Source organism: Tympanuchus pallidicinctus, unplaced genomic scaffold (assembly GCF_026119805.1).
Source record: "Tympanuchus pallidicinctus isolate F22 unplaced genomic scaffold, pur_lepc_1.0 scaffold22, whole genome shotgun sequence".
Lineage (NCBI taxonomy): Eukaryota > Metazoa > Chordata > Aves > Galliformes > Phasianidae > Tympanuchus > Tympanuchus pallidicinctus.
In genome coordinates, this window is record NW_026294739.1 from 26,108,882 (window position 1) to 26,122,772 (window position 13,891).

Here is a 13,891-nt window from a genome sequence, read left to right on the forward strand (position 1 = left end):
TTTGGTATAGAAAGCTAAAATGCTGTTTTATAGAGGCCTGTTCAAGTATACCGAATTTTTCCTTTCTTTGTCTATGGAAAACAATAAGAAATTAAGAAAATACCTTTACCCTTAAGCTTACACACATTAAGATTTGGTTGTTGGTTGTGTGAGAGTGTTGTATGGGAACTGTTGAGTCCCAGCCTGAACCACTGATTGAGCACCTGGGGACAGAACCCACTCAGCACAGGTGAAGGCAATTCATGTGTGGGACCAGGAGGGGTGGATCCTGGCTGCACCTCTCTTAGACCTCATTTAAGGGCTGACTGGCCCTGGGGGAGAGTCTTTTCCTGGAGATCCTTGTTTGGTGAAGCTTTCCTCTGTGAACTTGGAATCTTCTGGTACAGGTGAGCAATCTTCTTCTCTTCTTTTGTAGAACCTCTCTAGTGTGCCAGTCCTTTTGTCATTGCACCTTTGTTGTAATGCCTTTCCCACTGTATTGATCTGTCCAATTGCTACTAGTATGTAGAAACGTGTGTACAATGCATAAGTGTTTGAGAGTGGAGAATAGTCTTTAACAGACTAACAGAATTTCCCAGCAGTAGGAGAGATAGATCATTTATCTTAAGATTTTTATAGGGATCCTTTTTGGAGCTAAGGTGTGAAAATTGGCAGCTCCTTTGTGTTTTCTGACAGACTGTTGAGGATTGGGTAATTAGAAATCAGCTCTGATTCCAAGTCAAACAAGCTGAGGCCACAAAGTCTTCATAGGATGTTTGTCTGAAACATTTTGGTGAGCACTAATATGTTCAGAAAGAACAATATTGTTAATCCATGTTCACAAGTCCAATAGAGAGCTTGTTATAAAGCAAAACTGGTATAAAACTTGTTTTATGTGAGTGCTCAGTCTTCACGATCCTTCCAGCCAGGAAATCGAGACCAAATCTTATGGTCTGTTTGTTATTTATGTAAGTGCTCACACCGATTTAAGTGCAAGAGTTAGCTTTTTAGCTACCTTCTGATGGTTTATTCAGCTTCCCAGCTGGGGTGTTGAAGGTCAAAGGATTTCCCAGAGGTTGCAACATTCAGTGAGGCATCAGTCCCTATAGTAGCCCCCCCCCCCCCCCCCCCCCCCCACTCTCCCTCCCTTGTCACTCAGCTGGCTCCTCTGTTCTCTAACAAGCTCCACACTGGTGAGGCTGAGGACAGAATTTTGGCCCCATTTCCTCAGCCTTATTAATTTCAAAGCACTCTTCTGCTAAATACACTCTACAGGCTTCACGAGTCCATGTTCTGGCCTGAGAGATGTGGTAGACACTGAAATAAGTTTCCCTGAAGTCGCAGTGAAAGCTTCATAACTCAAATTGCTCAGAATTGGATCTGACAAAGCATAGATGAATATGTTGGTGTGAACAGAGTTCCTCTGGCAGAAGATGTCAGAGGAAAGGACTTAATGTGCAACGTGCTCTCACATTATGGGTACTCAACACGCAAACTGCTGGTGGTCTGTGAGACATCAGAACATGAGCTGCGAGATGATGGCAATGTCTTTGGTGTGTTTTTCTGTTGTTGTCTTTTTTTAAGAATGTTTGGAAAATATAAGGGGAGAAAAGTAAGCACAAAGCACTTAAGTTTTAGACTGATTCTTCTCAGCACCACACAAAGTGGTCCTTGGATTGTATGTTATTCAAAGGTCGGATTGACTGTGGATTGAGAGATACTGAAAAGCACTGTGGCAGTAGATAGAAATGAAAGCTGGGTTGAGAGAAGCCTTTTGCTTGTGTTCTGCACTAGGAGTAATATTTCAATGTTTGACTGGTGGTGCTAGTGTCATTTCTAATTTCAGCATTATACTGAGATGCTGAGTATAATACTAGATCAGCTTTGGGATCCAAGAGTTGTGCTTTGTTCCCACCAGATCTGCTTTGACTTCTTTGTCACTTACATAGCTTCTTGTGTCTATGCCACTGTAAAACCAGGAACATTTTAACGAGGTTCTCATTGTTCTTCTGTTTTGAAGGCTGTCCAAGATGTGTAAATTGTTGGCAAATGCCTGCTATTACCATACTGCTGGAAGGCTTCTTCCTATCACATTGTCTAAATAGCTGCTGCATCACAGTCCTTACATATTACATATTGGGTATTGGTTGTAAAGTTTGAAATTGAAGTCTGAGTTTGGTGCACAATGTTTACTATCGAAAATAGGATTACTGTGTAAAAGAGCATTGACAGCTCTGTACCATCACGAAGACAGAATAATAATTTCATGGATTGTAGGGTCTATCTGGATTCATAGTGGTGAGATAGAGGGGATTATTCTAAATTGTTTGGAGGATGAGATTTTTGGGAAAAAGCAAGAAGGGCAATTCCTTGTCTCTGAAATCAGTTGTTTTTATTCACTCCATGGGGAGACTTAACCCACAGAAAAAGAAATACCCGTTTTTTCCAATGTGAACAGTTCACAAGAGTAATGCCAAAAGAATGGGATCATTCCCCATCTTCTCACACCAGAGGTGTTGGATTCCTTAGGTTTTGTACATCTAATGATATTGAAGTGTTTGTGACTTCATGGCCACTGTGGAGTCAAGCTGAGGTGGCCTTGGAGGTGCTCTGTGTTCTTGAGATGTGTGGTCCATACCATGCAGGCTTAATAATGCTTTCCATGCTGCAAATGTTAGCCTTTAAGCCTGTTTTATTTATTCTGACTGTTTAAACCACTATCTGTTTTTGAACACGGCCATTTTTTATAGATTGAGGAGATCATTATTTGCACAGTTATCTGTTCTCTCGTTCATTTTCAACTGTTTTTGTTATATACATATGAAGTACTTTGGATCCAGCAGAGTTCATAGAGTACAAAGGCTTGTGCTGGAAAAAAATATTTGCATTTCGCTAGCATTCAGGAGAAAGGTCAATAAAATAAAGCAAGATGAGAAATCATGGGGTGAAATGCTGGCCCCACCATAGTTAATGGGAGTTCTGCCATTGTCTTTAGCGGGGGCCAGAATTTCAGTTGTTGCCTCAGATATGGAGAATGACTCCTTACAGTCCACGTTTCAAGCCTTAGGAGGCAAACGGAATAGAAATAAATCAATGTCCCATCAGAAATGCAGATTTCACCTTATCCTCTATGTTTCTGAATCCATAAAGCATAAATTCCGGATGGAATTTGAACTGTGTTTGACTTAGGTTTTTGTTATTCCTTTGGATTTCCAGAGGACTGACTGTTACAGAGGTTGCCAGGACAGGCTCTATAGGTGGAATAACCTGAACGACAGACATTCTTATAAGATGAAAGCGTTCCTCTTATAGATCCAGGACCGGACAGGCTGTCTGCTCCACACAGTAACAAAGACTGAAGCCATATTGGCATAGTGCCTGTTACAACACTAAATGCTTCCCTGTGGCTTTCTACTCCCAGGGAGAAAGAGCAAGGAAATCAGCAGGGAAACCAGTGGAAGTCATGGTTTGACAACATCAAAGAACAGCTTGGACCCTATCCTTATAGAGAGGAAAAAGGTTGCCAGGATCCCATGAGTTGGCTGACTAATAAGTGAAATTCTGCCAATGCTCCGATTCAGGATGGCTTGGGGTGACCCAGTGACTGCTGGCCATCGCTGGTGGAAGAAGTTAACAGGAAAAAAAGCAGGGAGATAAAGAAAAATAACCAAGCAAATACAGGAATTGGGAACTCATAGGAGCACAGAGGGAGTCGCCTCTTGAATCAGAAACGTCTGTGTTAGTAGTAAGGTCAACAGTGACTTCTGAGAAGCATTTGCAACATTTGTTACCGCTTCCGTCCTCTGACATAGACACATCAGCGTGTGGTGTTATTTGTCTTGTCCACACGGATCAGAATAATGGACAACGTGGCAGGGAAAGGCAGAAAATACATCATTTAAGAAGCAGGACGGCCAGATGTACATGAGTGCTGGGATTTCACATAAAGCGCATGGGTCAGCCCCTTCCAGTTATTATAAACAGCCTTGTGCTCTTTTATGAAGACCAGATCCTCAGTGAGGTCTGAGTGACTTAATTTGCTCATCTATGAAAGTGGTTAGAGCAAACCACGGTGCTGCAGGGCAAGGGACAGGCAACTGCCTTTGGGTAAGAAGGGCTGATGATTGATGGTGGGACTAGATGATCTTAGTGGTCCTTTCCAACCTTGATGACTCCGTGACTCTAAGAAGGAGCTTTGTGAACATACAGTGGGTGAAGGGCTGCTTAGGCTGTGCAAAAAATGCTTCCTAGTCCTCCTGAAGTGGAAAAGTCTACTAAATCAGCCTAAATGAATTGGATGAAAGCTACTGCAGCCTTAAGATTTGCTGACGAGAGATGTTAAGGTGAGCAGGGTGGCTTTTAGTTTGCTGTAAGTCCTTCTTCAGCGCACCAATATGCTCTGTCCCTGCACCTCCTGGATTTCAGCTCATACTGAAGAGCACTGCAGGACCTGGATTCCCCTGGAGAGGATACCAGTGCAGCACTAAAGCCAACATTTAAGTGAGAAGAATGATTCTACTGGAGAATCTCTGACCACAGACATGCATGCTGCTGGCTCATGGGTCTTGTTATCCCTAGATCATGGGATGACCAATGCAATAGGGCTGCAGATCTGTTCACAGCCTCTTTGTTTTAGAAAAATCACTTCTCTTATTTCCGTACTTCTGATTTCTTGCCTCTTTCTGGTTAAATTCTCAGCTCCTCAGAGAGGTTTGCAACAGAATCGCGATCTCTTCTGAGGCCTCTGAACACCGTGGTAATATAAATAATAAGAAAGCATTTATCAAAGCATACAAAGGAAACTCTTTGTGCTTTGATTTAAAGAATGTAAAATGAGTCTTGGAAAACATTCCTCCAAAGGAGTAGAGGATTAATTAACACTTGCCCAGCCCGCTGTGACCACAAGCAGTGCTAGGAACCCTGTGCACAACTGCATTACCTGCAGGAGCATGGGCAGGCACCAGATCCTGCAGAACATCTCCTTGCTTTAGCTTGGCTTGCTTTTCTACACCAAGAACACCCAATGGAAACCAAAGGGGCACACATGAAACTACACCTTCCCAATTTTTTTAAATAGGACATAGTTTAGCTTCCATGAGTATTAGCATACTTATTGCTAAGCTTTGATATATTGCTGCATATTTGATTACCAACGTCTTTCAAAGACTTCAACCCAGAAATTCCCTCCAGGATGGCATCTGAGTGACATGGGGACACCTCACAGCTGCAAAGAGCAATGTTCCCATGTGCCATCTGGTCAGAGCTCATCAGTCTTCTTTGCTGAAAGATTTCAGAGTTAAAGTTTATCGTCTCAGCTGGTTCAAATTGCAGAGCATGAGAAGGAGGGATGGTTTACCAGCTTTTAAGCCAGGATAATTTGTTTGCTTTTTTTTTTTTTAATTGCAAAAATGGTTTAAATCCATCAAGTCACTCTTCACAGTTACAGAGGTGCTATAAATCCTAATCTGTTTGGAACTTAATTTCTGATTAATTTTTTTGCCAAGCACCCTAGTAAAAATGGATTCATTTAAAGCTATATGGAGAAAATATATATAGACTTTTACAGCAGCCATTATTTTTTTTTTTAGCTACATTAATTTTTTTGTATGCATGTTTGAATCATTATAATAGCAATAAAAAGAACAGGCAATTACATTTCCTGTAAAGAGTCATTAGGAATGGAAATTTATAAAACCCTGCATTTAACGTTACTACATGAGTACATATATGTGCACATATACAAATGTACTTGGAAAAAATATGAATACAGTGGATAATTATGGCATATGGGAAGAGAAGGAGGCTATTCTGGTGTCTAAAAGAGCTGTCTTCTAGCTTTATTGGATTGGAGGTAGATGATCCTTGAGGTCTCTTTCAGCTCAAGCCTTTCTATTTATGAAATCCCAGCAGTGTTGAGGAGCATCTACTATGTGTAGATGTGGTACTTAGGAATGTGGTTTAGCAGGTGTTATAGGTGGTAGGTAATCCTAGAGATCTTTTCCAACCTTCATGATTCTATGATTTTTGTGATTATGGTTCCCAAAGAAGAAATTCATGCTATGCATGAAGCACAACCGTGCAGCAGACCCTCAGGCAGGGATCAATGTGGGATGTTCGGGTGAATGAAGAGTGTGTCACTGGAATGCAAGGAGGGAACACCCACATGCCCAGACCCTGAGAGCTGGACGTAGGGGTTAAAACAAGGAGAGATCAGTCACATGTGCAACCTGCCCTCATTTCTCAACTGATCTTTGTATAACACTATGAATGCCAGAGCTCAACAGTTATTGTCTGCAGTCCTGGCCACTGTCTCAAATCAGGGACAGCAAATAAACAGTGTTGGCCTTAAAAGACTCTGTTTGTAGAGAGCTGAGTGTTTCTACGTGGTAGTATTTGTGAATGCACTGTGATGAGGAGACAGTGATCGACACAAGGTTAGAAGGCAGAAAAACATCTCTTGGCAACCCAGGAGCAAACCCAGCCTGATACAGGGTTTTTTAGCATGGTGTGCTGATGATGGGAAAGCAGAATCAGTGTCATCTCTGCTCACCCCACTTCCACCTCTCCAGGGAAACTTGCTCAGGAAAAATGGGGTACGTATTACAAGAAGAGAAACTGTGGAGAGCAGTGGGCTCCTGTCACCTGAGAACAAACAGGAGACCTCCAGATTTCTCTGCATGTAGGTGGTCTGGGCTAGTTTAAATGAATGCATTGGAAATGCAAAGAAAAAGGCCAGGGGAGGAAAGCATCACTCTCTCACTCAGCCATTGCAGCACAAGAGGATTATTTATGAACTTCTACTTTAAAAGCATTGTCAGACCTTGAGGCCAGTTGTTGTGTTATAAAAGGAGAAGCTCAAAAGCTGAAAGTGTGGCTTTACTTAAATGCTCAAACTGAAGAAATCTCCCCCCCCCCCCCCCCCCCCCCCCCCCCCAAAAAAAAAAAGTCAAACTTCAAGGAAAATAATTTCAAGTAAGATACTCTTGCCAAATTCATTCAAAGGACTTTTTTGCCTCCTATCAGCCGCTCTTGTATCCAAGGACAACGTTATTTTCCCATTTTTGGAAAAGCTTTGGGTGGATGTTTGTTTATAAAAACTTATTAGAATTTGCTAAAATATTTTCAGCATAAGACCCATGGCGTCAACTCATCTTTCCTCGCTAAACCAATAAGCATGTACTAAGGCACAATGCGTTGGGCTTCCTGTTTACATCCGCAGATGGCAAATTAATGCTTGCTCACTCCTCCTCTTCATTAATCTCTCCTTTTCTCACATAATCCATAAATGAAGCCCAGATGGAAAGAATTAGCTCAAAATCTCTCCTGCCCCCCCACTAAAAAAAAAATGTGCTGGAAGAGGAGTTTTGGTAGCGCTGATTACACTGCAGAGTTGTTCTGTAATCCTGAGTCCTGAAGTATATTGCTGTCTCCCAGTCTCCATGTGGGATGTACTGCTGTGTTATAGATTGTGTTATAGGTCATGTATTATGGTTTGCATGGTCTGCTTACAAGACCAGGGATGTTAAATAGAAAGCCTTGAAAGTACGAGAAGCAAGCAGCTAGAAACTAATTGGAACTAATCTGAAACCAGCAAACTCAGAGAAGAGACTCCGAAACAACAGATGTGGAGTTGAACTTCTCAAAGTCCTACAGAAATTGAATCAATGTAGGCTGTAGGCACTTATGTTGTTTATGTGCTTCTAACAGCAGTCTTATTTATGAAAATACATTCTGTGTTTGGTGTTCAAGGCAAAAACTTGTCATGAGGTGCTTGTGATTCCTTCTGCTGACTGCTTCTTGGGAAGCTTTGGGTGACATGAGCATGTTCTGAGGCACATGGGCTGGGAAGAGCCATGTGCATTGCCCTTCCAGACTCGCTCAGAGAAGATCAATGCCACCAGTGATTTCTTCTATCTAGCCTTGGTATCAAATCTAACCTTGATACCAACTCTCTTGGCTGTTAGGATACTCTGTCAAATTAACAGAGTTCACTTTACTGAACTCCACTTCTTGCTCCACTCAACCCTCTTCAGCTCCAGAGATGTTCATGGATAGGAACATCACGTAGCATTCATTTCTAGCTTTAATGGTTGGTTGGACTAGATGATCTCAGCAGTCTTTTCCAACCTTAATGATTCTGTGATGGTGTTCTATTTTACGCAACTGCAATGATGTCATGGCCAATTCCTAATCATTCTGAGTCAGTGCTTACCTAAAGGCATTCCAAACACAAATTTATCAAAGGGAATTAAAGAAATCACTCAGCCACGCGTTCACCTCCTTCTAGTAAAAACAAAACCACAGATGAAGTATTTTAATCTGTAATTATTAAACCACTTTAAGGAGTGACATGATGCCAGCATGCGTGCTGCTGCCTGCCCTGAGCCGCCCATGAACCTGGGGAACATGGCAGCACTGAGCCTGAGTGCAGGAGCCGGAGTTCCACAAGGCAAAAATTGCTTTGGAGAGGGGACAGAGGGGACAGCTTTGAAACTGTGAGCCAGGGGATGAGCTGATGGGAATATGAGGCAAGAAGTTCACCTCCTTTGAGCCCTAGGCGACCATGCGCACCTTGAGGTAGGGCATCTTCCTGCACTGTTTATACATGAGTTAGTGGCTCTAGTGAGAAATGACATTTTCTTTAACAGCTGATGAATATGAAAAGCTGAAAGACTGGAATTGACATGAAAATTGCAACACTTGCAACAGCTGCTTAAAAAACAGGAGTGGTTTAGGGGCCCTTTGGATTTTATTTTATTTCACGAGCGTTGTAATAGTCAAAAATGTGATTGTGGTGTTTGTTTGAATGTGAGGGTTTTATTTCTAAGCTTTTTTTTTTTTTTCTTTTTAACTTGTGTGACACCCTCCTTGGTAAGAAATCTGCGTGGGCAATGAGGGAAACAGATCCAGACTGAACCCAAGAATCCAAGGGAGCAAACGAAAATGATCAAAAGTGCAGAAGTAAACTCAGTTTAATGGCAAACTGTGATCTTTGCCATAACCATAAAAAAAAAAAAAGGGGGGGAGGAAGGGGGGAGATGGAACCTCGAAAATAAAGAATTTTGGGGGGGAAAAAGTGCAAAGAAAATACTCAAATTGTGTTCACTAAGCATTGAGGATTTAAGGATCAAGGTGGGATCCGTTGGAAGGCTTTCTTTATTTTTCATTAGTTCTCATCTGCGAATGTTCTGAAGGAAAAAAAAAAAAAGGGGGGGGGGGGGAGGAGCGAAGAGAAAGAGGAAAAAGAGGGGAAAAAATGGAAGGAAAAAAAACAGCTATTCAACTTAAGGCTGAGTTGTTAATTGTTGAAGGAAACTGTTTCCTCCAAGACTGATAAATACCATAGGGTATTTCAAACAACTGAGTACTAAATCAAAGAGAAGTGCTGTTACATTATACAATGAAATCAAAGTGATTTGCAGAACCCTAAATGTTTCTTCGTTATCCTTAATCCTATACCATTAAAGTAATGAGGAACTCTGATAAGGTTTTCAGACAGTGACAAGGGAACATGAAAATTATGGGCATTTTTATTTAAAGCATTTCTCTCCGTGCTTTAGCTTTTAAATACAATGAAATATTGTAAATACTTCTATGAGGCTCTAATACAAGAGGCTGTAAATGAACTTTAAGCTGAAAGCTTTGTCAGAAGTCAAGACCAGGATACAGTCGTGCTGCTATCCTTCTATCCTGGATTAAAAAATATATAGTGGAATGTTTTGTGGTATAGAAGGCTTTTTACATGGCAAGAAATGAACAGTATTTTAAAAACTAGAAGTTATTTTTCAGCAGCACAAAATGTATTATTCAAGGAGGTGAGAATGATTTTTTCTAAGCAGTGTAGAGAAGACAAGTGTATATTAATATAAGTGTATAATATTGAGTTTCTTCCAAATACAAATGTCGAGTGCTTTCAGTACAATGCATAACAGGCACATTACACCAGATCTCTGCCATACATGACATGCACACTGCCACTTGTAATGAAGCATTAGAGCTGACAGACTCAGTGCATGTGCTTGGGTGGAGGATCGCACCTACTTTTGTACAGCATGGTTGTGTGGTGCGGAGCGTGCGTTATGCTTTGTGTTACAGCCACACTGACAGTGTCTATCTGATTTTTTTCATCAATATGACCACATGTATCTGCAAAAAGACATGGAAAGCTACTTCTCTCTGCATTTCAGCATAAGGAATTCCTTTTTTTCCCATTCAGTGCTGCCCTTACAGCTCTGTGTGAGTCCAAGCAGCGGCGATTGGGGGGGGGGGGGGTGCTTATTTCCAACCATGCTCTAAGATGAGATCGTGGACGAATCCCAGTCACTGTTACCCAAACCTGGATCATTTAATCAACTCTGTGCTCCCAAATGAGGAGAACACTGCTTTAATTCTTCTGAGCTGGATTAAAGGGAACGCATGCCAATGGCCCCATGTGGCAGTGACAGAGCGGCCATAACTCACTGCTACCAGTGAGCTCCGACTATTTATTTATCGAGTTCAGCCAACAGACTTCTAAGTGATTTAGATGTTCCCCAAGATAAAAACAGTGGAGTAGTCAGGGGCTTTGCAAATCTAGCGTTGCATCAGCAGCTGAAAGGGAACAAGAGGGAGGGCAGGGTGGGGGAAGCAGCTTGTGCGTAAATGAGCACGTTTTGGTTTTCTTGCTGACTGATATTAGCAAAGACAGTGAGTTGTGCTGTTCTTTAGGCACGTCCCTTGTTTGTTTTCAGTACAGAAAATGAGACAGTAGAGGGAGGATGGGACGGAGCAGCACATGAGATGCCAAATCAAAAGGCAAGTTAAAAATGGCAAGGATTAAAACAAGGGAGGCCTGAGGGAAAGGGAAAAGAATAATCAGTTCCTATAGGGAATAAAAGTGTCACCTTCTGAGGATGAGAGGAATTCCTTGTGTAGGGGATTTAGCAGTGAAGGACAGATTTTCCCCCCTCCCTTTTTTTTTTTTTTTTATTACTTAAAGGCAAAATATATGTTAAGCCTGACAAGCATTTTTGAACTTTGAACTCTCTGACCTTTGAAGCCTCCAAAATGAACCTGGGCTGACTCCAAAGGAATAGCAACAAATGGCAGAGTAGGTCCTTCTTCACCTCTCCTATATGATCCATACAAGAAAGGCCGTGGTTTGCCCCAATTTTCACCTTTCCTCCTTCTTCCCTCCTTCCCTCTGCTGCTGCTGCCTGGGGCACATGAGACAATCCTCTGTAGTTTATGGATATTTTCTGAGTTTAGAGATACGAATTAAAAAAATATATGTATCTCGCAGGAATGGGAACTTATCACCCTGTTGTGAGAGCAGTAAATGACAGACACTGCCCTTAAACCTGGAAGTCTGCATCAGATGCAGTGCAGAAAGAGTGAGGGGAAAGTACATGGAGCAAAACCTCTCGCCTTTTCTGTGCTGGAGTTGCTGGCGCACTTCTGTGTCGAGGAGAAAGGAGAACGATGTTTGCATCCCCTCCTGAGTTTTGCTGCTGCCTCTCTACCTGTTCTGTGCCCTCATAAAGTGTAAAATAGTGCCATCTACTGACACTGCATTTCACTGCTCTCTCCAGATGGCTCCGACAAGCGCAGGGCACTCAGCAGACCTCAAGAGCTGATTTTGTATCCTTTGGTTACTGCGTTAACTCTCTAACATGCTGCTTGGATGGCACTAAGGCAGCCATAGATCAACAGTTGAGATGAATGTTAGTTTCTGATGACACCAAAGTCATGGGGAAAAAATGAGCTTAGCCCCAAAGTTAAAAATCTACCATGTTATCACCTTGTTTGTAACTGCTATCACCCAAAACCCAACCACAAGAGCAACCCAATGTTGCACATGCTCACCCAACGCCAATGAGGGGGGAGTTGTTTTTGAATACATGCATAACTCAAGCTTTTAAAGTATATAAACTGTATGGAAGGTGTGCATTCATCTCAGGACAGCCTCAGTTTTGGATTAGCTTGCACAACCTAGAGTGTTACTCCCCAGAAGGCGTTTTCCCATTTCCCAGCAGGTTTACCCAAAAGCATCCTTTGCTGTAATTCCTATGTGGGTGAGGAGCACGCAGCCCTCCCAGGCTGGCTTCTGCAAGCTGCTCGGCTATCCAATCCCTCCTCCATCCTCCTAGCCATCATACTGCAGCACGCTTTGGCTCCTTGGCCAGAAGTCCTGACGTGACAAATGAATCTGTGTAACTTTCCATTTACCAGCCTGCTCAAAAAGGATATGCAAGCGAGTGATTACAGCCCGTTATCAGATACCAGCACTGGGATTTTTCCCTCTCCTGTTGTTTTTATGATGACGATGAGTTGTTGCAGTCTTTATTTTACAAGACAGTACTCATTGGCTGGGCCGTTGGAGCAGGGTCACTGATTACTGTGACATCCCTGCAGGTATAAAAGCCAGTGATTTATGGCAGGGGAAATTCATATTAACCATAAATATCTTAATAACTAGCTGTGAGGGGGAGAGAGCAGGCTGTGCATCCAGCTCAGACTAATTGCTGTTTAATGGGCAGCGTCTAAAACTCTCTGAAACAATGCTCCTGGCAGAGGGTGTTGCTGAGGTTATAGAAAGGGCTTTTAATCTGCAAGAGGAAACAAGGCACTGTGGTGCGGCTGCTGCCCTGGGCTCAGCCCTGCAAGCCTGTGTCCCATGGGAGTTGGTTATCTCATGGCACACAGATGCTGTCTCCTGTCCCTGGCCAATGACTGGACCCATAACACCCGACTCTGTGTGTCCTCCCAGTTGTTGTGTGCCAAAAAGGTGCCTCAAAGCTCCTACACGTCAGTCTGGAAACTCAGGCTCTGGCTAATTTTGTAATGTTGCAGTGCTTTTCATCCAGGAAGACTTACAAGTAGCTCGAGGCTGAGTTGGAAGAGAAAGGTGGATGTTGAGATGCTGTGGTTTGACATAATGGCTTCCTTCACAGTAAAGTGGGAGGTCTGGAGACAACTCTGGTCTTTATGACCACCCTGGGGCCCCTTGTCCAAAAAGAACTCCTGCTCACCAGCTCACCCCTTTGGTTTTGTGTTCTTATTGCAGGAAAGACAGCTCTTTGGAGCAGTGCCTTCCCCCAGATCTCTGCCTCCTTGCTCCTCTCTTAGCTCAGACTTCAAAGGAACCCACCCCCTGTGGCACTTTCACTGAAGGGGAGATAAATGAGTTTGAGGATTGTTCTCATTTTTCTGACTTAAATCCCATGGCTTTTGCTTCCCAGGATCTCTTTCAACCTATAGGGAGGTATCACGTCTAAGCCAAAGGACCTCCTCAGGGTTTACCCCCTTATTAAGGTATTAATGAAAATAGAAGGACTGTGATGTGACCCATGGTTCTGCCTAGATGTAGGATCATTTGCACTTTCTTTGAGATCAGCTGGCAGGAAACACTGCTCGTATATTAAATGTCTCCTGCCTTTCCATGCAGGATCATGGCTGGGGTTCTGCACAGAAGTGAGTGATGAGGAGCTGCAGAAATAGTTCAAAGGTCTGCCTGTTCCCCTGGTCAGCCATGCTATGTGATGGAGCATTGCTGAAAATGTTATTAATGTACTTGCTGTTTCAGCAATGCTCTTCAAAGTTCCCTGCTCTAAGAGTAGAGCTGCTTACCACCGATGTTAGAATCAGAATCATTTCAGTTGGAAGGTGTCTTTAAAGCTCCTCTAGTCCAACCCCACTGCAATGAACGGGGGTGCCTATAGCTCCATCGGGATGTCCCTGTTCATTCCCATTTCTCTCTTTTAATGAAAATGAGCTATGAAATAAATGTGATCAGTATATTTGGACTTTGAAGTTAGTCTAAAGTTCTAGAAATACTCCACAAAAAGCATTTCTTGGATCAGAACAAGATGTCACCAAAGAGCAGAGGGGTCGATAAAACACTTGTCAAAGGAGACAAATGCTCCATCGTGTT

At 42.6% G+C, this 13,891-nt stretch overlaps 1 long non-coding RNA gene across 2 annotated transcripts; it reads left to right on the forward strand.

Annotated features, from left to right (window-relative positions):
* The first annotated feature begins 292 nt into the window (after positions 1 to 292).
* On the forward strand, positions 293 to 6,900 carry LOC128082530 (uncharacterized). 2 transcript variants are annotated; one of them, XR_008207712.1, is made up of 2 exons: positions 293 to 386; positions 3,401 to 6,900. It is a non-coding gene; the product is annotated as an uncharacterized LOC128082530 (long non-coding RNA). The 2 variants fall into 2 exon arrangements; XR_008207713.1 differs by having other exon boundaries at positions 331 to 386; positions 3,196 to 6,900.
* The last annotated feature ends 6,991 nt before the right edge of the window (positions 6,901 to 13,891 follow it).